General features: G+C 38.1%; 2 pseudogenes across 1 annotated transcript in view; both read left to right on the forward strand.

The window, feature by feature from the left end:
• The window catches only part of LOC143556274 (stress-related protein-like), a 271,130-nt pseudogene that overhangs the window by 144,803 nt on the left and 98,498 nt on the right, over nt 1-27,829 (forward strand). The window lies entirely within an intron of this gene.
• On the forward strand, nt 13,664-27,027 carry LOC143556277 (REF/SRPP-like protein At3g05500 pseudogene; annotated as a pseudogene).

The following is a 27,829-nucleotide window of genomic DNA, read 5'->3' on the forward strand; positions in this document are numbered from 1 at the left end:
AGTTTCAATAATGTGTAGTTTTTGGTTGAATAGTGCTTCCTTTATTTGACAATGTGTAGTTTAGAAGTTGGTAACGTATTCAATAATATGTAAATCATTCACTATTGTATCATACAAATACACAATAGTACACATTCCACTTCCAAAAAAAACACACTTACACTTAATCCAAAACAACCTACACAAAAATAATGCATTCAAATTTCATTTACATAAGAAAAGTCATCAACATTAAGCTCAATACAACCTACGCCTCTTAATATATATACATACACATCACACATAAACAACATGAACACTCCTAGACAATACAACAATATACACACATAATTAGTCCTACAGACATACCAAATTGAATTAAACTTTAACCTACACTGCACACAATATATCCTTCACATGTATTAAAGAATAAAAATTGAGAACATTAAAACATAACAAAAGGTTTTAAAACATATACGGAATTATTGTAACAAGTTTCCATAGTACTTGTTTTATTATCAAACATCATAAACACATAATATACAACACCATCTTGTGCCTACTAAACCTGTAATATATAAAAATTGTAGACATACTAACAAATACGTACACCTAGTATATTATCATATGAACAAACAACAGATATATTTATACATACACAACCAATCTATCCATACATGCATCATACACAGATATCCCTACACATAACTAAGCAAAACTAATTTATTAGCATGTATCCCTTCAACCCTTCATGGACTTATCCATCTGCTCTTCATGTTTTCTTTTTAGTATATGAATTCTAGTGTAGTGTAGGAAACTCCATAAAACTACATTTTTAATATAATAACAGACCAATTAAAAAGGATTTATACTAGAGCTAAACCTAAAAAAAACAAACTAAACCTTTAAAAAAGGATTATACCAAACACATATGCATCCCTACAATTCATCAAAATTCATTTTTTTTGTTAGAGATCCAATTTAAAGAAGTCGAAATTGTAAATGAGTATATTAATTATTGTAGGTTTATATGAAACAAAAGACAATTCACCGGAATTGGTATAACATAAAAACCCTAATTTTGTCCCCAAATCAGTAATTCAATCAACGACTGTTACGAACTAAACTAAATCATCAAAATATCAGAAATTGATAAAGAACATATCACTAACCTTCACACCTGTGGCCTCTACACCTCTTAATCCGAAAATAAAAAAGCTAGGGTTTAATAAGAAACATTAGTATGTAAAAAAAAATTGATGATTAATCTTGACTACTTAACGAGGAATGCATGAATCGATATCCAATTTGTGAAGATTGTTTTCTGGTATGTTAATTAAAAGAATTTTGGTAACTGAAAAGATGAAATCACGAACAATGGAATTATCATCGACAAATCTGATGTTTCCATGTTTATTATAAGAATGAAATTACAAGATTGCCCTTTTTTATTAAATGACAATAAAAACATATAATAAAATTTACAAAAATGCCATAATTAATGTAAGCCATTGATCAAACTTGATCAAGGGTTAGAAATCATTTCTCGCACTAAATTGACTTCTCTTCTAAACCATCCACTACACACACACACACACACACACATATATATACATACATATATATACACATATATATGAGAAGGATATTTTGAGAACGTGATAAGTTGTAATAACTTTAAAAACTCAATATGGAGCAAACAATCATTTAAATTAGTATATAATATGTGGCTGAGATTAAATCTGAATAAAAAATAAATTAACAGAGAGAATAAAGACGTGTAATGATTACACTAGTGTAAACACTAGTTACACCTACGTAAAAAATCGATTCGGTGTGTAAAAAAATATTGTAATTTTTTATGTACATGTAACTTACATATCTTACATCTTACATAGGTAATAAAAGAAAACCCCTAATGCCACATCATCCTAACACCTCTCTATCACTATATAAGACTTTCTAATCCCCCACTTTGCCACATATGAACTAATAATACAAATAAATAATACATACTCATGATAAATACAAACTAATAATTAATATATACTAATAATAGATATAGAATAAAAATAATATTATTGTTACCAATATCATTTATATCATCATTATTACTATTATAAGTAGCCTTTAAGTAATCAACAAAGACGTGTATAAAAGCATCAAAGTAGCTAAGAAAATAAGGATTTTCTTCGGAATTTTATAAGTTTATGAGTGCAAAAAAGTATTTTGTCATAGTCATTGTCATTTTTTTATAATGGATTAGTAAAACTGAATAAAGGGTTTTGGACATTTTGGAAAAAAATTGATTTTAGGTTATAATCTCTAGTAGGGGCAGTTTAAGAACAACGTTTTTTACTGCAAAATATTGTTAATCGATTCATAATTTGATACAGGTGGAGGTGGTTTTTTAAAAGCATTTTTATTTAAAAAGAGTTAACGGGCCAAAGTGTGCTTCATATTTCAGGTCATGACTTTGGTGACAAATCTTTGGGGTCATGACTTTGATGACAGATCAAAAGACTGATTCGAAAATTTAAAATTTGGTTTTTGATTATATTCAAAGTCACTACTTTTTGTCATGGTATTTTTTTATTTGACAGAGATCAAATTTCTAAAAAAAATATCATTTTCTGCATCTTGGTTTCTTTTAAACTACTATCGGGTCAAAGAAGAATCAATTCATACAAAAGTTTGAAGAGATACATATTTTAGTTTATTTAGGTTATATGGCCCACAATAATATCTCATTGTATGCATAATTTGTCTGAGTTGTTAAAATTTGTGACATAACGTGGTGATATAGGTCACAGGAAAACCTGTAATAATTTTGTCGATTTAAAAAAGTTTGAAATGATTGATGGTGATATTCATGTTTATTGAACATTTCATATATCTTGGGTTTCTTGTTACTTATTTAATTTAAATTGTTAAACCCGTGTAATACACAGGTAGCTAAGCTAGTTATATATATGTAAAAAATCCAAAAAACAATTTGTTACGTTGAGTTCTTTCGAGTTCTTAAAACTCAAAGTGGTTCTCAAAATAAATCAACTATATATATATATATATATATATATATGACTTATTATGTGGACTAGATTTATTCACATCATTTCATACATTCAAATACAAGAAGGACATTATAGTGTTTTATCATTTTCATATTCTCTTTCCTATTAATTATTATTTCTTTCTCTTAATTTTTCATATTCTTTTTCCTATTAATTATAACTTTTAAAATAACAAATATATGTATATTTTGAAAAAAAAAACAAAGAGACGTAATGATTTTTACAATAGCATGTATATGTAATACATTTTTTCACTTGGGGTCTTGTACTATTTTATGTATTTCACAGTTGAGTAGTTGATGTAATACTCTTTCGGTAATTAGTGTAATTTGTGTAGATGTAATTTGGGTATAGAGAGTAGTAACCAACTTTCAAAAGTGTTCCAATTAGGTCACTCAACTTTAAAAGTGTTCCAATTAAGCTACTCAACTTTTATGTTTGATTAAATTAAAGGTTTTAACATGTCTTTTTAGCCTATTTCTATTTTGTATCACATAGGAAATGTTATTATCTTTTTTCTTTTTTTTTTTTGAAATTGACGCTGAGTAGTGATGTGAATTTTATTTTATTTTTTTTAAATTTTAATATAATTAATGTTTTTTTTATTTTTTTAAAAATTTAACTACATATATTGCAAATTCCTACTCCCACATCTTATCCTCCATTTCTTTCTTGACACACAAAAAAATTGATGAGATTTGATTTGAAGATATAGTGATCCGATTTGAGGAAATATGTATCAGTGACCTAATTGGAACACTTTTGAAAGTTGGTTACTATTCTATGAGACTTTTCCTTTGGGTAATTTATTTATTTTGTATATTTTGTGACCGGATAATTAATATAATTTGAGTAATTGGCATTAATGTTATTTTGGTAATTTAAGTCATTTGTATGTGTATTAATTTGCTTAATTTGTGTGTCAAGTGTAATTCGTATACAATGGGTAGTTTTAGTAATTTTTGTAGTTTTGTCATTTGTGTAATTTTGGTAATCTATTTAGTCTAGTTAAGTTATATCTTATTTGTTTGTGTATGTGTAATTTTTGTTAAAGATATTTAAATTTATGTAACATTTTTTTTAACAAATATCTTGTTTTTATTATTTAAAAATATGGTCAACTATAAATAAAAAATATTATTAAAAAAGTGATGAAAAATAGTATATTGTTAAGTCTTTTGTCTTTTTTTGTTGTTTATTTTACCATTATACCATTTTCCTATATAATACTATATTTTCTCTCTCAGATCTAAATATTACAAAAAATCAAAGATTTAACCGACTGTGTGGTTGTAAATAAGTTCTTACAACTCATTGAGTTCTCAAATTATCTCTTTCATATATATGTGTGTGTGTGTGTGTAAAAGAGTATTTTTCACTTGATCACACCTATATATATATATATAGGATATGGATCAGATACAAACAAAAAAATGACATAAGTTTTGAGACTTTAGTATTTATTATTTATTTTTTTTGGATTTTGAGAAATTATTTATGAATGCAGTGGATATTTGGATTGAAATGTGGTTTAAGTCACGAGGTTTGGATTATACTGTTGTTTTATTAAATGCATGTTTAATAAATATTATAATTATATCTCATTGTTATACTCATATTTTTAGAATTTTTTATATTGTGTACTTAAATGTTTTATAATTTCAATAAAAATAGTTTTTATAACACACAACTTATGTTAATTACAACATCTACATATTTACGCTTTGTAGTTTACAACATATGACTTAAGTAGATGATCAAGTTTTAACTAATATGCCTTTTTTGTTTCATGGTATAAGTTAGAAATATATTGCATAACTTAGAATTATGTTTTAAATTGCTATTTTTTCTCTATTTTTCTTTGTTTGTTGGGTTCTTTTAATTAAAGTGACAATGTGATACCTTATAATAATAATAATAATAATGCTAGATTATTTGACGTTTGCAACTCGTTAAAATGTATATAACACACATGTGTGCACACACCCTCACACACACACATATATATATATATGAAGTTTTAAATATTTTTCGTCCGTGTGTAACACGGGATATAATCTAGTATCTAAATATTACAAAAAATCAAATATATAACTGACTGTGTGGTTGTAAATGAGATCTTAAAGTTCTTACAACTCATTGAGTTCTCAAATTATCTCTTTCATACACACACACACACACACATAAACACACACACATAGTGGGTGTGGGTGTGTGTGTATAAGAGTATTTTTCACTTGATTCCACCTATATATATAGGATATGGATCAGATACAAACAAAAAAAACCATGCTAATCGTGCGAACCAAGTACAATTACGGTGGTAAATTCGTAATTAATATACAAAACGTGAGAGGTGAAGGAAACACATAAATTAAGCAATTGAAAACCCTAATTTGTAATTAATAGTTCTTCGTTGAATAATATCAATCAAATCTTAATCGACCAATTCACATTATCTAACGCAATCAATCATTGAATGAAATCGATTAAATCCTATTCAAATCGATCAAATCATATTCGCATAGCTAACCTAATCAATCAAATCTGATGAACTGGAGATTTTGTTTGATGAATTGAAGCTTGTAAATCATATTTGATTATTTAGTTCAGCCTTGCGAATTAGATTAAACTATCAATCAGTAATTACAAAGTGAATTTTGAAGGAGATTGAGCAACTAAAGCTTTTTGAAAATGAAATTGATTGATGATATGAAGCTTGCAATTAAGATTTTCTAAAACAACCAAAAATTCAAAAAACAGAGTATGATATATTGCTGATTATTACACTTCAAAGGTTTTCAAATGCTAACTAGAGTAATTATTTTTCAAAGTAGAGTAATTATATAATTGGATATTATAACTAAACATATAACTAGAGTAATTATGTCACTAGTATTGTGAGTAAACATAAAACTAAAGTAATTTTCAATTTTAAATAGCATGATTTTGTTACAAATAGAACAATTTTCAATTTCAAGTAGTGTAATTTTCAATCTCAAGTAATGTAATTTTATATTACAAGTAGAGTAATAAACACTAAGTAGATTAATTTGTGAAACTAGGGTTTCTATTGGTGGTTCATTTATCAATTCTAGATTAGTTAATGGTAATTTTTTTGATTTTATAAATACTATATATATATAGGGGAAAACTAACGTACAAATGAAATTCACGTGCTAATTGTAAGAATCAGGTAGAGTAATTATGTAAGGAGTAATTAAATAGTAATTACATAATTACTCTACTTGTATTTATAATTACTCTACTTGATTCTCGCAATTAACACATTAATTTCATTTGTATTTGATCCTCTCCCTGTATATATATATATATATATATAAAAGAGAAAATAGAATTTTGAAAATATATTTTTATTTTTAATTAAAAATAATTCTTTAGCAGTTTTTAGGAGTTTTTTTAGTTTTCTCCCTAAAGGTGAGTTTTCTCTTGATCCTCTCCCTATATATATATATATATATCTATATATAGGGAGAGGATCAAGAGAAAACTCACCTTTAGAGAGAATACTAAAAAACTCCTAAAAACTGCAAAAGAATAATTTTCTCTTGATATATATATATATATATAAGAAAATATATATATATATTTTTCTTATATTTCACTCGAAAAATACAAAAAAAATTTAAAAAAAAAACCATTGTAATGCACATACGTATTACTGTGCGATACCATTATATTACGCATGTGTATTACTATGTATTTTTTAGTTTAATAGTGTTTTATTGCATATATTCAATATTTGTGTATTGTATATGTGTAGTAGTGTTGTATTATATGGAAAAAAATTATAATAAAATAAAAGTCATTGTGGTGCACATGTGATGTTGTATTACACATACGTACTAATGTGTATTCAATGTGTGTAGTAGTCTTATATTACATATATACAATAGTGTGTATCAAATATCTGCAATAGTTTTGTATTCTATGCAATCCAAACATTTTTGCATATATGCAATGCACACTATTACACATGCGCACTACACCGACGAGGTTACCGACAAGTTTTTTTTTAACCAATAACAACATATAAGAATAATGGAAAAAAAAAACCTCAAAAAAAAAGTTAAAAATAGTTTTTTAGATGTTTTTAGGAGTTTTTAAGTTTTCTCTTTAAGAGGTGTTTTCACTAGAACCCACCCCTATATATATATATATATCTTAAAGAGAAAACTTAAAAACTCCTAAAAACTTCTAAAAAACTATTTTTAACTTTTTAAAAAAAAAAATTTTGAAGTTTCTTTTTTTCCCATTATTCTTATATGTTGTTATTGGTTCAAAAAAAAAAAAAAAAACTTGTCGGTAACCTCGTCGGTATAGTGCGCATGTGTAATAGTGTGCATTGCATATATGCAAAAGTGTTTGTGTTGCATAGAATACAACACTATTGCACATATTTGATACACACTATTGTATATATGCAATATAAGACTAATACACACATCGAATACATATTAGTTCATATGTGTAATACAACATTAACGCACATGTGCACCACATCGACTTTTATTTTATTATTATTTTTTTTCCATATAATACAACACTACTACACATATACAATACACAAATATTGAATATATGCAATAAAACACTATTAAACTCAAAAATACATAGTAATACACATATGTATTACACGTATGTGCATTACAGCGGGGTTTTTTTTGTTTTTTTATATTTTTCGAGTGAAATATAAAAATATATAAGAATAATGGCTAAAACAGAATTTTGAAAACATTTTTTTATTTTTAATTAAAAATAATTCTTTAGCAGTTTTTAAGAGTTTTTTAGTATTCTCTCTAAAGGTGAGTTTTCTCTTGATCCTCTCCCTATATATATATATATATATATATATATATATATATATATAGGGGAAGTATAGAATGAAAACCCATTTGAGTTGTAAAAACCCTATGTAACATCATTTTTTTTTTGTTTTTTTGTTTTTGCACATGTAATAGATGTTGTTATATTTAATACAAAACATCGAAAAATAAAAAAAAATGTTTTGCTATTTTTTAACATTTTTTTACTAATTTTTATATATGTTTTTAGAAGAGAAAAAAAGTTATATTTATGTTTATATTTTTTATTAACTTTGATTGTGGACCACAAGATTCAAACTTTAATTAAAAACATATGGTTGAGAATGAGTTTCTGGAGTTTTTACAACTCAAGTGGGTTTTTATTTTAACTTAACCCTATATATATATACACACACACATATATATATAGGGAAAAGTTAACATACAAATGAAATTAACGTGCTAATTGTGAGACTCAAGTAGAGTAATTATGTAATTATATCATAGAGTAATTACAAAATTACTTTACATAATTACTCTATGATGTAATTACATAATTAATCTACTTGATTCTCACAATTAGCATATTAATTTTATTTGTATTTGATCCAAACCATATATATATATATATATATATATATATATATATAATTACTCTAGCAGAGTAATTATCCTATCTTTTCTAAACCTGAACATCATTTAAGAATCCTAAAAACTTCAGAATCTTTAATTTTGAACTAACAAAGTGTTTTCAAATGTTTCAGATAATAACTTGTGTTTTCAATAATTACTCTATTAAATCAACAACTTGCCGATTTGTAAATAGCATTACGTCTAGAAAATTGATGGATTTAAATGTCTAAAAGTGAGTTTTCTTGAATGAAATTGGAGGTTTTGATTGATTATAGAGATACTATATGTGATTGAAATGAATGAAAAGGTGATTTATGTGTGAGATGGGGTTTTCTTGTTATTTACTATTGTGCCACCGCCAATTTTTTTGGGATTTCTTTGATTCGCACGATTTGTACCAAATTTTTATTTGTATGTTAACTTCCCTCCCTACATATATACACACACACACACACACACACATATATATATATAGGGATGAGATCTAGTGAAAACTCCTCTTAAAGAGAAAACTTAAAAACTTTTAAAAACTCTTAAAAAACTATTTTTAACTTTTAAAAAAAAAAATTTGAAGTTTCTTTTTTTCCATTATTCTTATATGTTGTTATTGGTTAAAAAAACAACTTGTTGGTAACCTCGTCGGTATAGTGCGCATGTGTAATAGTGTGCATTGCATATATGCAAAAGTGTTTGTGTTGCATAGAATACAACACTATTGCACATATTTGATACACACTATTATATATATGCAATATAAGACTAATACACACATCAAATACACATTAGTACGTATGTGTAATACAACATTAACGCACATGTGCACCACATCGACTTTTATTTTATCATTATTTTTTTTCCATATAATACAACACTACTACACATATACAATACACAAATATTGAATATAAGCAATAAAACACTATTAAACTCAAAAATACATAGTAATACACATGTGTAATACAGCGGTATCGCACAGTAATACGTATGTGCATCACAGCGGTTTTCTTTTTGTTTTTTTTTTTTATTTTTTTCGAGTGAAATATAAGAAAATATAAGAATAATGGCTAAAACAGAATTTTGAAAATATTTTTTTATTTTTAATTAAAAATAATTCTTTAGAAGTTTTTAAATTTTCTCTTTAAAGGTGAGTTTTCTCTTGATCCTCTCCCTATATATATATGATTTGAATCAAATACAAATTAAATTAACATGCTAATTGTAAGAATCAAGTAGAGTAATTATATATATAAGTAGGGTAAATATGTAAATACATCATAAAGTAATTACATAATTAATCTATTTGAATCTCACAATTAACACGTTAATTTCATTTATACGTTAACTTCCTATATATATATATATATATCAAAAAGCAAACTCACGTAAATAAATGTTCATCGAAGTATCAAATTTCAACCACAAAATTTTTCCACATTCAGGACATATCATTAAGTCTTCAACAATTTTCAAACATGTATTATGACTATGTTAATTGCTTTATTCAGTCGAAGGTTTTAAATAGCATAATTGTTTTCGGGATATTGTAAACGTGCATCTTTACTTAAACTTATTGCAAATTTCTTATAAATATTCTTTTACGTGGTAAGCGGTATAAAAAAACTATTATGAGGCATTATATTTTATAATTACTTAACAATCTAGTAAAAAAATTGATGATGCATCCATATATAATGGAGCAATATGTTTGACCCGTTACATGTTGTCATTTAATTTGCCTTTTTTGTATGGTTATATACTGTTTGATATACTTGTTGAAGTCCTACCTTTGTTTATGCTCATTAAGTGTTTTAGTGAATATACATGATGCACAAAAGCAATAATTAGAAGCAACAGCGTAAAACGATTGTCAAGTGGCGGCCGAAGTTATTGTTTTTAGGGGCAACGTCCAAGTCAAACCCTTAAGCCAGCATATGATCGGTTAAGATAACATAGTCTGGCTAGAGTGGGGCAACAGACTCTCCAATTTGGAGAGTGAGGTAACCTAAACACAAGAAAGTCGTCATTTTTTTAGAGAACACAATAACTAGAAAGCCTACTCCACCAAAATCACCATCACCAAAAGAAAAAGATCAAGTGATTGGCTAGCAAGATAGATCATGGTGTAATTAAGAACAAATTGAGCAAACGTTCGATGTTGTATGATTTTGCGTATATGTATTGTATTTTAAAAAGGCATTTAGCTTGTTTTGAGTTAAATATGTCATTTTTAGGTCATTTTATAACGGTATCAATTTGGTTCATAGAGTTAAAAATTCCGCCACAACATGCGGGTAAATATAATAGTTGGATTTAAATTCAAAAATAGTAGGATAACTTTATGATTTTTTTTTTGGAACGACCAACTAAGTAACGCCGGGTACTCCGTACGCGGCCCCCATTGGCTAAAGGTAGTCTGAGCCAGCCACGAGTCCGGACGTACGGAGCCCCTAGCGGTCCACCTATTGAGAGATTCCCCGGATAAAACCCGACCTCCATGCCCGCCAAACGGCACGACAACGAGGAGCCGGTAAAACCGGGTGAAATCAGGACTCGAACCCTGGCAAGCCATGGTCATCCCTCATATCTCCCAAATAAATTGGTGATAGTGAGGTTTGAACCATCTACTTCTCACTAGTAAAGTGAGTACTCTACCATTTACCTTTGAAAATGATTCAACTAAAAATTTAAATTAAATTATTTTGTTACTATACTTTAGTTTTGTCTATTGGTTATCATAATTTTCATTGTATTATTTACCTTTTATATAAGGGTTATTGATTTTATATTTTAGGAGTCATTATTTATGAGCCTTAGAGCATTCTCATCTCACTCTCTATCTCCAAACCAAAAATTACACTAAAACTCACTTTATTTTCTCTCTCTATTTTAATTAAATAATACTTTCTATATCTTTTATCATTATTTTTTCTCTTTCCATCACTCACAATCACTTTCAAAATATATTAAAAAACTATAGGGGATGAACAGTAACTTTTCAAATATACAGAAAAATCACTAATTTTTTCTAAAATATAAAAACCCTTTACTCACAACACCCTAAATCACTCTCTAAATTATAAAAACACCCCTCATATAATATGAGGGGTTAGATGAGAATACTCTTAGACCTTCAAACTTTTTTAACTTTTTGGAGACGGCTATGGCTCTATGACATTGCTTTGAGTTGATTACTCTTTGAAGATAAAAGCATGTTGAAATTATATTAAACAATAATTATATTGAACAATAAAAAAAAATATTAAATTCCAACGAATTTGAATGACGTACTCTTGTACGGCGAAGTATAAGACAAGGGAGAAAACTATCGGGGTTCATTTATCCGATGAAAGTGAGATACACGATAAAAAAAATTGATGCACGATAGTGTATTCACATATTTTATAAGCCTCAGGGCCGACCCATTAATATAACAAACCAAAGCTAGGACTTTGGGCCTGCAAAAATTTTGAACCCCAATTTCTTTAAAAGTTTATATACCATATATATAATTGTATAGTTAATTTTGTTTGTAATAATCATAGTTTGGTGAAGTGCTAAAACTGAATTTATGTTTCCTAGCCAACCAGGGATCGAATCGCCATTCCCTATTACAATTTTAGCTTTTTTGAATCGTAATCTAATCGTGTAGGGAAGAAACAAGAATTAATATTAACGCAATAACTAGTATTGTTTTCAATCGTAGAAAAAAAATATTACAAGTTTAGAAGATTAAAATTCAACATTATATTAGTGAAGACACTCATTATTTCACAAAATTTGGATGATATATTACTATACTTGTCAATGGTTGCTTAAATTGTCCATGTGTTGTCAGATATGTATTTCAAAATCTCCAATCAAGTTGTTTTCATGTCGTGTTCCAACACATTTACATTTTGATTGTTTTTTTTTCTTAAGAATCAATTGTTGCCAAGCTTACGTTGTAATGAGAAGTTAAATAGAAAAAAAAATGAAAATTACAATCCATATATTTTTTTATAAGGCCTTGATTTTTTGTTTTTTTAAGACCACTAAAACGGTTGCGCCGGCTCTTATAAGCATAGACAGATGTTTTTTTCTTTCTATTATAGTATCTACAAAATATAATACTTCTTCGATCTAGCTCCAAGTTTTGGAAGTCGGCGACTGTCTGAATACATTTACGGCGTGCGCGTAGATTAACGGTGAAGTATTTTTTGTTTGATTCCTTGTTCTCTACGAGGACCACTATAAGGATGTCAACAACTTCGTTATTTACAACTTACACCTTATAATATATATATATATATATATATATATATATATATATATATATGTTCTATATGACCCCTACATTTCTTACAAATCCTACATTTTCTTACAAATGAGAGTTTGAGAATGACTAAAAGAATTTTTGTATATTTAAAGGTTTCATTTGTAGTAATATGAATTCAGTTAGTACAGAAATAATGACAGGATTCAACTTAACATCAATTTTAAGTGTGTAGCAAACTTTGAACAATTCTTTTCTAATGTAGTAGATTTGGAAAAAAAGAAAAAAATAAATAAAAATAAGCTACCCAAACTCTAATATACATGTGTAATAAATTGTATCAAGAACGGTGAAGCCAAATATAAAACATCAATGTCACGTAAAGAACTCATGTAATATAGTATCTTATATTTATTTTTTTCATATATTAACTACGTATCATACAGTTAAGTGACATCGATAAAAAGATTTTGGGTCAGTCACTTTGCACCAACCATGTCTAACTTAACATAAAAAGTTGATATTTTAAGGTTTTCAAATGCGTAAAGTAACTTTCTTTCTTCTTAACCATGCATATAAGTGTATAGTCTAGTTAACTTAATTTTGTTTTATTCGATACGAACCACCGGTCTACATAAAGTTAGTTTAATCATCTAACGTGAATATGTAAAGGATTCCAACGTACACGTGGAATTGCAAAGGGGTTATTTTAGCAATCTAGATTTATACTGTTAATAATAATAATGTTCACACGCTTCCACAGAAGGTTCCATAAGTCTGTATAAATACAGACAGATTCATGAATAAATCCACACGCACCTTCACCTTCACCTTCACCTTCACCTTCAAATTGAATCAGCGATCGCTTCTTGAATTCTTTCTAAATCATACACTCGATCATGGCGGACAGCAATGTTCCTGTTACTAACCAATCAGAGGTTCGTATTTTCTTATCATTAATTAAGCACTATATGATTTTTTTGAACTACATCCAAATCTGAATGAAATTGGGGATCTGCTCTGCTGTATTATATTATTGTATGAAAACTTTAAATTACATGTCTGATGTGGCGATGAAAATGTGTTTGCTGATTTGGTATCTGTTTTTAATTTGTGTTAAACAGGTTGAGAGGGAAGAAGAACAGAGATTGAAGCACCTTCAATTTGTACAAATGGCAGCACTACATGCTCTTCTTTACGCTTCCAAAGCCTACGTGAAGAGGTAGGTCCCAGCAGAGACCAGTTGGTCCCGCAAGACTCACCTTGAACAGGGACGTCTGCGCAAAGGCCATCTGCTCCCGCAGGACCCACCATGCTCATAGAATCTTAAGCGCAGTATGCAAGCTGTACACGCATGGGAAAGCCTCCCAATGGTGAAGTACCCCGCCTGTTCCCGCAGTTGCGGATACAAGCCATCAGGGAAGGCTACCCGCAGACAGCAGGGCTACACGCACATGACACAAGCCACTTCAGTAGTCACATGAAGGAATGAGCAAGGCGGGAACAACCCCGCCTAAATGAGCCAGTCTGATTCTGAAAGATCTTTTGTACTATACCTACCAAGGTATGGATAGGACAGACGATCTGACCAGAACAGCCCATGAGCCAATCACAGGGTGACAGCTCACCGACAACAGTGCGAGGAGGAGCACCCTCTAGTACTGTTTGTCACTATTAGCCGCTGCCTACTCACCAACCCTTACTGTGGGACGTGCGCAGCCTGCAGTTGGTGGAATAGTGTTACTGTTGGCCGTAACCTATTCACCAACCAGCATGGCTTGCGTACAATCAACAGTAGATGGGACGTGCATAATCTACAGTTGGTGGAATAGTGCAGCCGACTTTGTTACTGTTGGCCGTAACCTACCCACCAACTAGTATGGCCTGTGCATAGTCCATTGTTGGTTGAACAGGAATACTATTCAGCCGGCTGTACCTTCTGGGAAACCTACCTTCGGCTATAAATACTCCAACATCTTGGAATGGTAAGATCATCTGCTACCCAGTTATCTAGCAATCTCTTAATATACACTTATATTCAGAGCAACCTAGTCTGATTCTCACGCCGGAGGGTGGTCACAAGGAGGAACCCCCCCCCCCTTCTCAGTGACGAGCTTACGGTGTTTGTTTTGCAGGTCTCCTGAAGAACAGCCTTCTCAGCTAGACCTCATTCGTGGGAAACATTACTTAACCCCCAGATTATCTATAATCTGTACCGGGTCACTTAGTGTTTCTTCATTGGCGCCATCCGTGCATAAAAGCTAGAACTATTTTAGTTTTTTCACAATTTCTGAAGAAATGGTTCACGTTACTCCGGTCCAAAGGCCTGTAACCGATCAAGAGACCCCGGTAACAACCCCAGCAACTGGGGGGAACACCGGCGGTTATACAATCCTTACGAACACTACCCCGACTACCCAAGCCGGGGCAAGTGGAGTAAATATTCCAATGGGGTTCACCGATACCCAACTGGAAAAACGAACGAAGGTCCCTCACCAAACACTAGATCAAGTGAAGGCGTGGGCCGAAGCACGGCAAAGAGAATTCCAAGCCGAATTGGATGAACGCTTGCGTTCAGTTCAACAGGCTGACGAATTCACCAGTACTCGCCAACACCTCAATATGAGCAGTGACTGCGAGTACTCAGAAGACGAGTTGGAGTCCGATACCGACGCGAACCCTCGTCATAAGGCGAAAGGGAAGCGTAAGGACACGGACGTCCAACCAAAAAGGAATTTTGGGGAAGCTTTTAAACCAATCGCGGAGAGAAACCCGCGTGACTTCTCCAAAACCTTTAGACCAACTGCTACAAATGCAGGAAGGTCAAAATTCGCAAGAGACATTGCGGAGGCAATTGCCCCGAGAAGTGCCAAACAAATGTCCAACATTGGCACTTATGATGGTCTATCCGACCCTGACGACCATCTGAACAGGTTCATTGCGGGGGCTACCGTCAGCAACTGGACGGAACCCACGTGGTGCTACATGTTCCAGATGACTCTGGTCGGAGCAGCCAGAGCATGGTTCGATCGTTTACCGATCCACCACATTTATGACTGGGCGGACTTTCAGAACAAGTTCAGCCAGCACTTCAGCCAACAGAGGAAGTACACTGAAGAACAGTGGACGATCCTCAATTGCGTGAGAGAGGAGGATGAATCTTTACTAGACTTCATCACTCGCTTCAACTCCAAAAAGCTTAGTCTCGGCAACATAAGTGAGGATCTGGTTCGCGCCGCCTTCATCCAAGGCGCCGAATACCCAGAACTTATCCGCACGTTGACGGGTAAGGATGGCATGCCATCAACTTGGGATGCCATCATGACGGCGGCAAAGCGCTTTGCCGAGACGGAAAAGCAGCTGGGAAGGGACCTTCCCCAGAGTACGCACCTCTACACGCAGAGGACAAGAGAGAACAATGTCCGGATCGCCCGGCAGAACAAAAAGAGGAGGCTAGGTATTTGGCAGTCAAGGGTAAACTTTGACACCTCATCCAGCTCTCGCCCTCTTGTTGGCGGAAGGGACAACACACACCCTTCAAATCGAAAACACCGGTGGACGCCACTCACAAAGAGCGTCACGGAGATATTTGCCACGGAAAAATTGCCATGGCCCAAAGCCCCATCGATCCGGCAGAAACCTAATGCGGATCAAAGCAAATCCTGTGATTTCCACGGGACAAAGGGTCATGGTACTGAAGAGTGCACATCCTTGAAGGATATTATTGAAACATTTGTTAAGGATGGAAGGCTTGCACATCTCGTGGCATCGATCAGGAAGGGAGGAAGGAATGACAACCGGTACAGAGGTAACGGACGAAAGCCCGTTGACATCAGCATCAACATGGTTCATGGCAAAGTCAGAGGAAGAAAAAGAGTGACAGAACCATGCGCGTGGAAGGAAGCTGAGGTGCGCTTCCCGCGAGTGCCAGGAGGCCCCAGCAAAGAAGGCCCCATCGTCATCAGAAGCCAGCTGGGGCACTACATCACCTCCCGCACTCTTGCTGACAACGGCGCTTCGTCGACAGTGATGTACAGGCAGTTCTTTGATAAGCTGGATGATGAAGACAAGGAACGCTTGGAAACGGTCTACGCTTCAATGGAAGGGTTTGATGGCAGTACAGAAACACCCCTGGGTATCCTATCTTTCCCCGTTACTCTTACTGATGGGAATCATTCACGCACAGAAGACGTGGATTTTGTCGTGATGAAAAAGCCACACCACACATACGACATCCTATTCGGAAGAGACGGGATGGCAAGATTCAACGCCGTGGTATCTTCAGTCCACGGCATGATGGGATGGCCAACAGCTGAGGGTGTAGCAATGATCTCTGGCATTCCCCAGGTATGCATCGCATCTGTCTCATCTAAACCCAAACCGAAGAAGGCTAAACCAACCATCACCGAACCGGAAAAATGGGCCTTCAATGGTAAATACCCCGACCAGGCCGTTACCATTGGACCAACAATTGTTGATCCCACCCGCACCTTACTCAAGCGCTTACTGCAGAAATACGCTGACATCTTTGCGTGGACACCAGCTGACATGACTGGTGTACCCCGAAGTAAGGCGGAGCATAAGCTCAAATGCGATCCGGCTGTTACGCCAATCGTACAAAAGCGCAGGGTAATGGGGCCTGAACAAACTAACGCGTGTAGAACCCAAGTCAAGGAACTCCTTGACGCAGACATCGTACGCGTTAGTAGATATCAAACATGGGTTGCAAATCCCGTAATGGTACCGAAGAATGACAAACAATGGCGCATGTGCATAGATTTCAAAGACTTGAACAAAGCATGCCCCAAAGATTGTTATCCGTTACCAGAAATTGATCTCAAAGTGGATTCGTTGGCACCATTTCGCCTTAAATGCTTCTTGGATGCGTATAAGGGGTACCACCAAATCCACATGGCCACTGATGACCAGGACAAAACCGCATTTCGGACGCCCGATGGTACATTTTGTTATAAAATGATGCCATTCGGACTTAAGAATGCAGGGTCCACGTACCAACGACTAATGGACAAAGAGTTTCATGCCCAAATCGGGAGAAACTTGGAAGTCTATATGGATGATTTGGTCATCAAAAGCCTCGAGCCTGAGGCGATGTTGAAAGACATTGAAGAAACTTTCAACACGCTCCGAAAGATAAACATGAAGCTCAACCCGAGCAAGTGTTCGTTTGGGATGGAAGAAGGGAAGTTCTTGGGAGTCATTGTTACTAAAGATGGCTTTAGAGCGAACCCTGAAAAGGTCGAAGCCATTGTTAAAATGGAATCACCTACCACCATCAAACAGGCTCAGACACTGAATGGGCGACTGGTCGCACTTAATCGCTTCTTGGCAAACCATGCGGATAAGTCGTTTCCTTTCGTGTCAACACTGAGAAATTGCTTGAAGAAAACGCACTTCCGCTGGACACCAGAAGCGGAAGCAGCTTTTCAGGAGATTCGGTCGCGCCTGATCGAACTCCCAACACTTACAGCACCACAAGCGGGAGAGGAGTTAATTCTATACCTTTCCGCAACAGATAGAGCAACCGGGGCAGTCTTACTAGTAGAACGAAAGGGCATCCAGATGCCAATCTATTACGTTAGCCGTGTACTAACAGACGTAGAAACCCGGTACTCTACCCTCGAAAAATTGGTCTTAGCACTTATACACGCTTCACGCAGGTTAAGACGATATTTCCAGGGTCACCCAATCACCATTCTCACCAACTTCAAACTCTCAAATGTTCTAGGCAAACCCGAATTATCGGGACGTCTAGCCAAATGGGCAATTGAATTGGGAGAATATGCAATTAAGTACAAGCCAAGACCAGCCATAAAAGGCCAGGTCTTGGCCGATTTTATTGCAGAAGTCCCCGTTTCGCGGGAAAAAGAGTGCCAGGAGGAGGCTCAACCCTCCCCAGCACAGGACGTCAATGATGTCTGGCGACTCTACACTGATGGAGCAGCCAGTAACGAGGGTTCAGGCGCAGGGTTAAAATTAACCAACCCAGCAGGCCAAGAATATACTTACGCTATTCGGCTGGACTTTCCAAGTACGAATAACGAAGCCGAATATGAAGCATTCTTGGCCGGTTTGAGAATTGCGCGTAAGATGGGAGTGAAAAACTTAGAAGCCCACGTGGATTCCATGCTGGTGGCCAACCAAATAAATGGAACATACACGGATGTGAATGACACCATGGCCCTGTACCTCGCCCAGGCAAAAACCCTTATGCGTGATTTTAGTGATTGTAAAGTCATACACGTCAAGCGCAGCGAAAACAAATCTGCGGATGCGTTAAGCAAGCTTGCATCACTAGCCTTCACCCACTTGGGAAAGGACATCCGCATTGAACTCCTCGAAGCACCATCAGTCCCGCACAAGGAAATTTGTGTCATCCAGACCAGTACAGAAACGTGGATGACACCAATAATAAATTACCTTGCAGCAGGAATACTACCAGAGTCAAAAACACAGGCAAGAAAACTACGCTGTAAAGCACTGAATTATCAACTCGTCAATAACATCCTTTACAGACGTAACTTTCTTGGCCCACTCTTGAGATGCGTAGACAACCAAGATGCTGATTACCTCCTAAGGGAAGTACACGAAGGCATCTGTGGGGTACACGCAGGCCCCCGCGCTATTGTAGCCAAGCTAAACAACGCGGGATACTTTTGGCCGGGGATGCATACGGATGCACTGGCATACATCAGAAAATGCAGGTCTTGCCAGCTTTACGCACCTAACACGCATCGCCCCAAAAACGAACTGGTTCCAGTCACTTCTTCGTGGCCATTTCAGAAGTGGGCCATCGATGTGACAGGCCCATTTCCTACAGCGGCAGGAAATGTTCAGTTCCTAGTGGTAGCCATCGACTACTTCACCAAGTGGATAGAAGCAAAACCTTTAGCCCAAACAACCGCAAAGCATATCAAAAAATTTATTTGGGAATTTATAATTTGTCGTTTTGGACTTCCACAGAATTTGGTGAGCGATAACGGCACCAACTTTGCTGACAAGAAGCTACAACAGTGGCTGAAAGAACTTCAAATCACCCACACCTTTACCTCAGTGGCACACCCGCAAGGTAATGGTGAGGTGGAAAGAGCAAACAAGAGCATCGTCGAAGGCATCAAGAAAAGACTTTTGAAACACAGATCCGGCTGGGTGGATGAGCTTCCGCACGTCCTTTGGGCAAACAGAACGCTGAAGAAGGCCAGTACGGGGGAAATCCCGTTCAGCCTGACTTATGGCACGGAAGCCATGGTCCCGGTCGAAATTGGTCTACCCTCACCAAGGGTCTTGAATCAGCCAGAAGACAATGATGCGGAAAGACGGTTGGATCTTATGTTAACCGAGGAACGCAGAGACTTAGCCGCAGTGCGTGAAGAGAATTACAAACGACAAATGCAAAAGTACTACAACACGCGGGTAAAACTCTGCAACTTCAAGGAAGGAGACTACATACTGCGTAACAACGAGGCTTCGAACCAAGAACGCCCAGGAAAGTTGGCCCCAGTCTGGGAAGGGCCATATGTTATCAAACAAGTTCTGGGAAAGGGCGCATACCGGCTCGAAAGGCTCGATGGCACTCCCATCCCAAGAACATGGAATGGAGCTCAATTACGCAAATGTTATATGTAGATCAATTCCAAAACTTGTAAAGAAAAGGCCAAGAGCCACTTCTAATGGAAATGATTCTCCTTTCATAATGTGTTTACCTTTATTCTTATGAACTCCCCACTGGTGCCGGTGTTTACCACATAAAGGGGGAGAAGTAAGTCGTTACGTGTGGAAGGCGGCAAAACCCGCATAAACACTGTTAAAAATAAGGGAAACCTACACGCAGGTATGATGTAAGTAAAGTTTAGCCATCCTTGTAAGTGCAAGTGACGGTCTTATCCGCACAATCACAAATAAGGAAGCAAAACTTCAAACTATCATCTACCACGTTCAAAGGTTATCCTAAAAAAAAAAAAAAAAAAAAAAAAAAAATATAATACAAGGAAAAAAGGAAAACCTACACGCAGGTCAGGTATGGGTAAAGTTTAGCCATCTTACCAAGTGCAAGTGACGGTTCTATCCGCACAATCACGAAGGAGGGAGCGAAACTTTAACCCACTATCAACCACGTTCAAAGGTTAACTCATCCTAAATACTTAGAAATGAGGAAAACCTGCACGCAGGTCAGATGAAGGTTAAAGTTTAGTCATCCTACCAAGTGCAAGTGACGGTTCTACCCGCACAATCACGAAAGAGGAAGCGAAACTTTAACCCATCATCAACCACGTTCAAGAGGTTAACTTATTCTAGAACACTTGGAAAATTGCTAACTTAAACTAAGTATGCAAGTCATGAGTTTATAAAGCAAGGAATCCAAAGAAGGAAATAACAATCTTATACGCAAAAAGATTTATATTTCAATAATATATTACAAGAATGGCCGGGTTATTACCCGCCTAAAAGAAAATCTATACAAGTCCTAAGCAATGGAAAGGGATCTTCAGGGTCAAGCTTCAGGGCCGCTTCCACTAGGACCCGCTCCGTCAAAAGAACGGGGTGGTTCGAGGAAAGCTTTGAGGACAGCTAACCCATCATCAGCAACAGCTACTTCATCCACCTTTTCCACCACTGGATGCGGGAAGGCGGCGTATTGGTTCAATGCTTGGTCGTAAATGGCTTCAGTATCCACATCGAACAAAGGGAAGTTGGAAGGCGGGACGCCTTTCTCAACAAACCCTAGACCAAGCATGAAGCCGGCCTTTTCCCCATCCTCATGAGAAGCGTTGAGGGCTGCGGTCATAGCATCATCATAAGAGGTCTCTGAAAAGACCCGACGCACAACCTACAAAGAAAAAAATACAAGTATTAGAACCTTCTTACAAAAGAAATGCGTGAAGAAAAATCTAAACATACCTGAGGCAACGCTTCTCGAAGAAGCCATTGGAGGGCAGCTTGAGCTTCGGTATGGGCGCGTTCGGCTTCGCTCTTGTTAAGGTTGGCAAGTAAAACTTCCTTAGCGGCAGCCTCTTCGACGCCCTTAAGCTTCCGCTCGGTCTGGTCAAGCACCCCCCTCTGGTCCAGGATTTCCTGGAGTTTCTTGGCATCTTCCATTGCCAAGGCATCATGAGCGCGTTGGAGAGCCTCTAATTTGCCTTTCAGCTCCTCATTCCCCAAACGCAGAGGCTCAGCAACGGCTTCAGCCTGGGCAGCCCTCTCGGTTGCGTTTCGCGCAGTTTCCCTGGCCAGCCGAAGCTGTTCATTCACAGCTTGGGCAGCCTTGGAACGGGCCTTGAGTCGCACCTGAACTTCAACCTCGAGGGCCTTGAAGGCCTTCTCCTTGGCGGCGGCAGCTGCCGCCAGCTGTTGGTTCTCCTCCCGGAGAGCACGCGCTTCAGATACGTCTTTAGCGCGAGCTGCTTTCAACTTGTCGTTTTCACGACAAAGCAGCTCGACGCGCGGCTGCATCCGGGCCTGGAGACCCCAAGCTCATTGGTTAGCCTACCCTCCTGGTAGCTAGCCATGGCTTCCCCCAACGCACCATGAGGAGCAGCGTGGCGAGCCCAGTCCACGCACTCCACAGGGGTACGAAGGGTTGTTCCTCGGCGTATGTTCCATCGTGGAACATACACTTCATTGGAATTCGACACTGCAAAAGAAACAAAGACAGTAAGGAAAAGATGATAAAAAACGAGGGAAAAACAAAGGAACCCTACGCACCTGTAGGGTCAATGACAGGCCGATACCCGCCAAACCCATCACCTGAACCTAAAGGAAATCCATCCAACAGGTCAGGCAGATGGTAAGGTGGCAAAGATCGGCGGGAAGCCCTGCGCGTACCTGATGGTCCGGCTGTCGGTACCGGTGGCGCGGGCATGGTGGCAGCCGCCGTGGTCGCCGTTGTGGTCTCCGCCGCGGTCGCCGCCTCCTTAAAAGCAGCAGTAACCGCCGGTTCCGTGAAGGATGCTGTAAAAATCGCACTCACGGCCGGCGGTGACGTCATCTCGGCCGGAACAGTTGGCTCGAAGGAACGAGCAACTGGACCAGCGGATGCAGGCGCAGGCGCCTGGGTCGACGCCTCAGGAAGGCTGACCGAGCCTACCGTCATTGGCGGGGAGGCACTCCCCTGCGTTTCACCCCGGAATGCGTCAACATCCACGCCTGCACAAAGAAGAAAGTGTTAAAAGAATTATGAAGACAAATCTACAAAGGCATTATGATTATACTTACGGGTTTTCTTGACCCTGAACGTACGGACGGGCGGGGAGGAACCCGATGGAGCCGGCCTCTTGGTACCGGTCACCGTCGTCTTCGTTGGTTCTCCGGAGGTAACGGTCGTAGCCTCCGGAACAGTGGTCTTCTCACCACCGGGCTTCCCCGCCACCTCTTCACTATCTGACTCCGTGTCAGATAGAACCACTGGATCAGCTGTGGAGGCCTTCTCCTTCCCCTTCACGCCGGCAACAGCCTTCTTCTTCCGTACAAGGGGAGGACCATCTGCGGATTCCTCAGAAGAAGATAGGATGTAAGGATTTCCAACAGCGGGTACAGCATTGAGGGGTTCGGGATAAAATATCTCCTTACCTGGCCGCCGGTGGCTCAGGATCTCTTGGCCCGGCGGATAGACCTCCACAAACCTATCCGCCGTTTGCTCCAGGATGGGCAACTCATTGTCGTCCAGAGCACGAGTGCCCACCCGCACGGGACTGTCAGCTTCCCGCGGGAACAGGAGCGACTCCAAATTATTCCCCTCTGAAAGTAAAGAAACAGTTAGAAAATAAACTAATATCAACAGGAAAGACAAGACATACCATAAGAAATAGAGTTCAAACCGTATTCGAGAAGGATAGGAAACCGAGACGCATCCTTCCATACCCGGCTCATCCCCAGCAGCACCATCCCGGACTTCGCAAACCGATAAACCGGAGATTGGACCCGGGATATCTTCGCGAACCATTCCGCCTCCTGGTAGCTGGAAGCGTGAAGGCTCGGAAGCGCTTGACCCTTCTTGAACTTCATAGCAATGGGGATGGCGCGGGCGGAGATGTAGAAGAACTCCCGCTTCCACGATCGGAGACTGCGCTCGGTCACGCAGATCTTTAAACCCTTAATACGGGTTGTCAGGGTGTACCACCCTTGGACGCACCTCCAAGTATAGAAGGTCATCAGGCGGTCCACGTAGGGCTCAATACCCAGAATCCGGCACACCCACTCGAAGTGCCGGACCTTGGCAATCGCCATCGGATGCACCTCGGTCAGGTGCACCCCGTGCCTCTCCAGGACACGGTACATAAACTTTGTCAATGGGAACCTAAGGTTCCCATAAACAAAGAATGCAGCATATACCCCGATCTTGCCACTGGGGGCATCGTACACAGTCTGGTGGGATTCAGGAAACTCAGGCTCGAGAGACTCGAGCATGAACTTCCTGACGATGTACTGGTATTGATCGACAGGTAGAGCACACTGGCACTCACCAGCAGTACTCCTATCGTCGGCTACAGCTTCAGCATCATGAGAAGACATTTTTGCAGAAAGAAGAGTGATTTCGGGAAAATGCTTGCCTGAAAAAGGGGAGTATTTGCCGGAAATCACTAAGAAGAAGAAGAAGAGAGGTGAAAGTGTGAATTGCAAATAACCCTCTTCCCCTTTATATAGTAATCGCAATTAATGCGGTGAATTTAATGCGGAGGAGAGAGAAATCGACAGTGCAATGAAACTAGGACACGTGGCAAAAAGCAAGCTGGCAACAGCTGTTGAAAGGACGTGTGCCAGTAACTTCGCGGCCACGCGCCCGAAAAAACACGCCCACGCGCCTGAAAAAGCGACTGGAATGACCATGTTCTGTCACGTCACCATAACTTCCTGCACGTCCTGACACAGTCAGAAGAAACTGTCGCACGACGTTTCAGATGTTTGGATTGTTCTTATCCTTACCAACCTTTTGAATTTCAAAATTCAAAAAGATTCAAAAGTAAGCGGGAAAACACCCCTTACCTTGGCAACCAAGTAACCATAAGACGGACGCGGGTACAGTGTTAAGGCAAAAACCCTTCACATACCTTGCACCCGCAGGGAATTGAAGCCAAGAATACCCCGGCAACAAAGTAACTATAAGACGGGTGCGGGTACAGTGTTAAGGCAAAACCCTTCACATACCTAGCACCCGCAGGGAATTGATGCCAGGAGCACCTTGAAAGTAAAGTAACCGTAAGACGAGCGCGGGTACAGTGTTCAGGCAAAACCCATCACGTACCTAGCGCTCCGCAGGGAATTGAAACCAAGAAGGATCTTCTGGGCAGTGCTTGCGGAAACGGAAATAACATCCCCGCAATGCGGAAACGTCGAGAACTACATTGTTGAGGCTCCAGGATGGAATTGGTGGTTTAAACATGATTGATCACTATGTTCAAAACCACTAAAACCTCAAGGAGAATCCACACAAGTGAGACTCAACGCTCCTGACTTGTGAGGAGGTTACATACCTACCCGCATCATACCCAAAGATCAAGCAAAAAAATCGGGAATTTTTGCAAGTGACATTAGGAAACCCGCGGGAAGAATCCCCACGGAGAACCTTAAAACTAAACCCTTTTCAAAACCCCCTAAAAGTCCAAAAGTTCACCTCACTTTATTAAACATTCATGAGAAGAACATTGGACTGGCGGGACTTGAAGAGGTAGGTCCCAGCAGAGACCAGTTGGTCCCGCAAGACTCACCTTGAACAGGGACGTCTGCGCAAAGGCCATCTGCTCCCGCAGGACCCACCATGCTCATAGAATCTTAAGCGCAGTATGCAAGCTGTACACGCATGGGAAAGCCTCCCAATGGTGAAGTACCCCGCCTGTTCCCGCAGTTGCGGATACAAGCCATCAGGGAAGGCTACCCGCAGACAGCAGGGCTACACGCACAGGACACAAGCCACTTCAGTAGTCACATGAAGGAATGAGCAAGGCGGGAACAACCCCGCCTAAATGAGCCAGTCTGATTCTGAAAGATCTTTTGTACTATACCTACCAAGGTATGGATAGGACAGACGATCTGACCAGAACAGCCCATGAGCCAATCACAGGGTGACAGCTCACCGACAACAGTGCGAGGAGGAGCACCCTCTAGTACTGTTTGTCACTATTAGCCGCTGCCTACTCACCAACCCTTACTGTGGGACGTGCGCAGCCTGCAGTTGGTGGAATAGTGTTACTGTTGGCCGTAACCTATTCACCAACCAGCATGGCCTGCGTACAATCAACAGTAGCTGGGACGTGCATAATCTACAGTTGGTGGAATAGTGCAGCCGACTTTGTTACTGTTGGCCGTAACCTACCCACCAACCAGTATGGCCTGTGCATAGTCCACTGTTTGTTGAACAGGAATACTATTCAGCCGGCTGTACCTTCTGGGAAACCTACCTTCGGCTATAAATACTCCAACATCTTGGAATGGTAAGATCATCTGCTACCCAGTTATCTAGCAATCTCTTAATATACACTTATATTCAGAGCAACCTAGTCTGATTCTCACGCCGGAGGGTGGTCACAAGGAGGAACCCCCCCCTTCTCAGTGACGAGCTTACGGTGTTTGTTTTGCAGGTCTCCTGAAGAACAGCCTTCTCAGCTAGACCTCATTCGTGGGAAACATTACTTAACCCCCAGATTATCTATAATCTGTACCGGGTCACTTAGTGTTTCTTCACTACGCTTACGCCAAGAACAACTCCGGTCCACTTAAACCACGGGTTGAGACGATAGAGGGTAAGCTAAAGACCGTGGCCGGCCCAGCATATAAAAAGTTCCATGATGTCCCTGTTGAGGTCCTAAAGTTTGTTGATCGCAAGGTAGACGAATCGGTCAACAAATTCGATGCCCAAGTCCAGCCTCTTGTGAAACAAATCTCAGCTAAAACCAAGAACCTGTCTGAAGAGGTTAAGACTGCTGGTGTGGTCAAAACCGCGTATACTAAGCTTGAGCCGGCTGCTAAAGGGATCTACACAAAATACGAGCCGGTGGCTGAGCGGTATGCTGCTTCGGCCTGGCAGTCTTTGAACCAGCTCCCGGTCTTCCCCAAGGTGGTGGTGCCCACTGCAGCTTACTGCTCAGAGAAGTATAACCAGATCGTGCAGCAGGCGGCTGAGAAAGGGTACAAGGTTTCTAATTATCTTCCATTGGTGCCAACCGAGAGGATTGCTAAGGTGTTCAACCTGCTTGGACCAAAAGCAGAGCCGGTGGTGCAGAGTGGAGGTGGCACATTAGGTTGTATAGTATGATCGATGTTGTGATGAAAGGGGAGATTAGATACTGGACGTGTAAATGTTTGTATTAATTGGTTTATGCTTCATTATGTGATATTATATATTAGTTTTGTTTTGCAATATAATTTGTTATCTTCAAGGTTGTGGTTGCATTAAAGGATGGTCTTACAAATGTTTTTGCCTTGTGAGTTGTGAACGCAAGAGATAAAGGTCCCAGAGATAAAATAAAAACAAACTCGACTAATAAAATTTAATATTCCAAATCCTCAAGGTTATTTGTGAGTAATTTTCATTATGTTCCAAGGTAGCCTTGTCACGTGTATATCATGGGCAGAGTTTCATACGTATACCACCTCCATTAAAGGTCTGTGTGTATTGTTCACTTGGTGCTTAGGTGGCGTGGGAGAGTTGCGATCCAAGGTTTTTGGAGACCTCAATTTAACAATTTAACTATAAGTTGGAAGCTTTTTTGTTCAAAACTTTTGTAATGCAAGTCCTCTCCTTTACTCAGGGTTTGGGTGTTAAAATTACTGACCGGTTCGGGTAAGTCAATACGGCCAACCGGGTTATGACCCGTGAGAGTTACCCCGTGAGGTAACGAACCATAAACCCGCTTAAGTTAGTTAACCGGGTTAGACACTTTACCGAGATAAAATTACATTGAACGGGCTTTGGAGCAAGACATGGCCTTATTGGCCCATTAGGTTTATAACTAATTAGATTAGTTAAATCTAAATTGAGGGGTTATATAAATATATGATATTTTATAACCTGAACCGAATCCTGACAAGTCCATCTCCTTCTTCCTCCACCCTAG

Source organism: Bidens hawaiensis, unplaced genomic scaffold (assembly GCF_021521415.1).
Source record: "Bidens hawaiensis isolate Kalapana, Puna unplaced genomic scaffold, B.hawaiensis_p1.1 tig00018502_1, whole genome shotgun sequence".
In the NCBI taxonomy this organism is placed as follows: Eukaryota; Viridiplantae; Streptophyta; class Magnoliopsida; order Asterales; family Asteraceae; genus Bidens; species Bidens hawaiensis.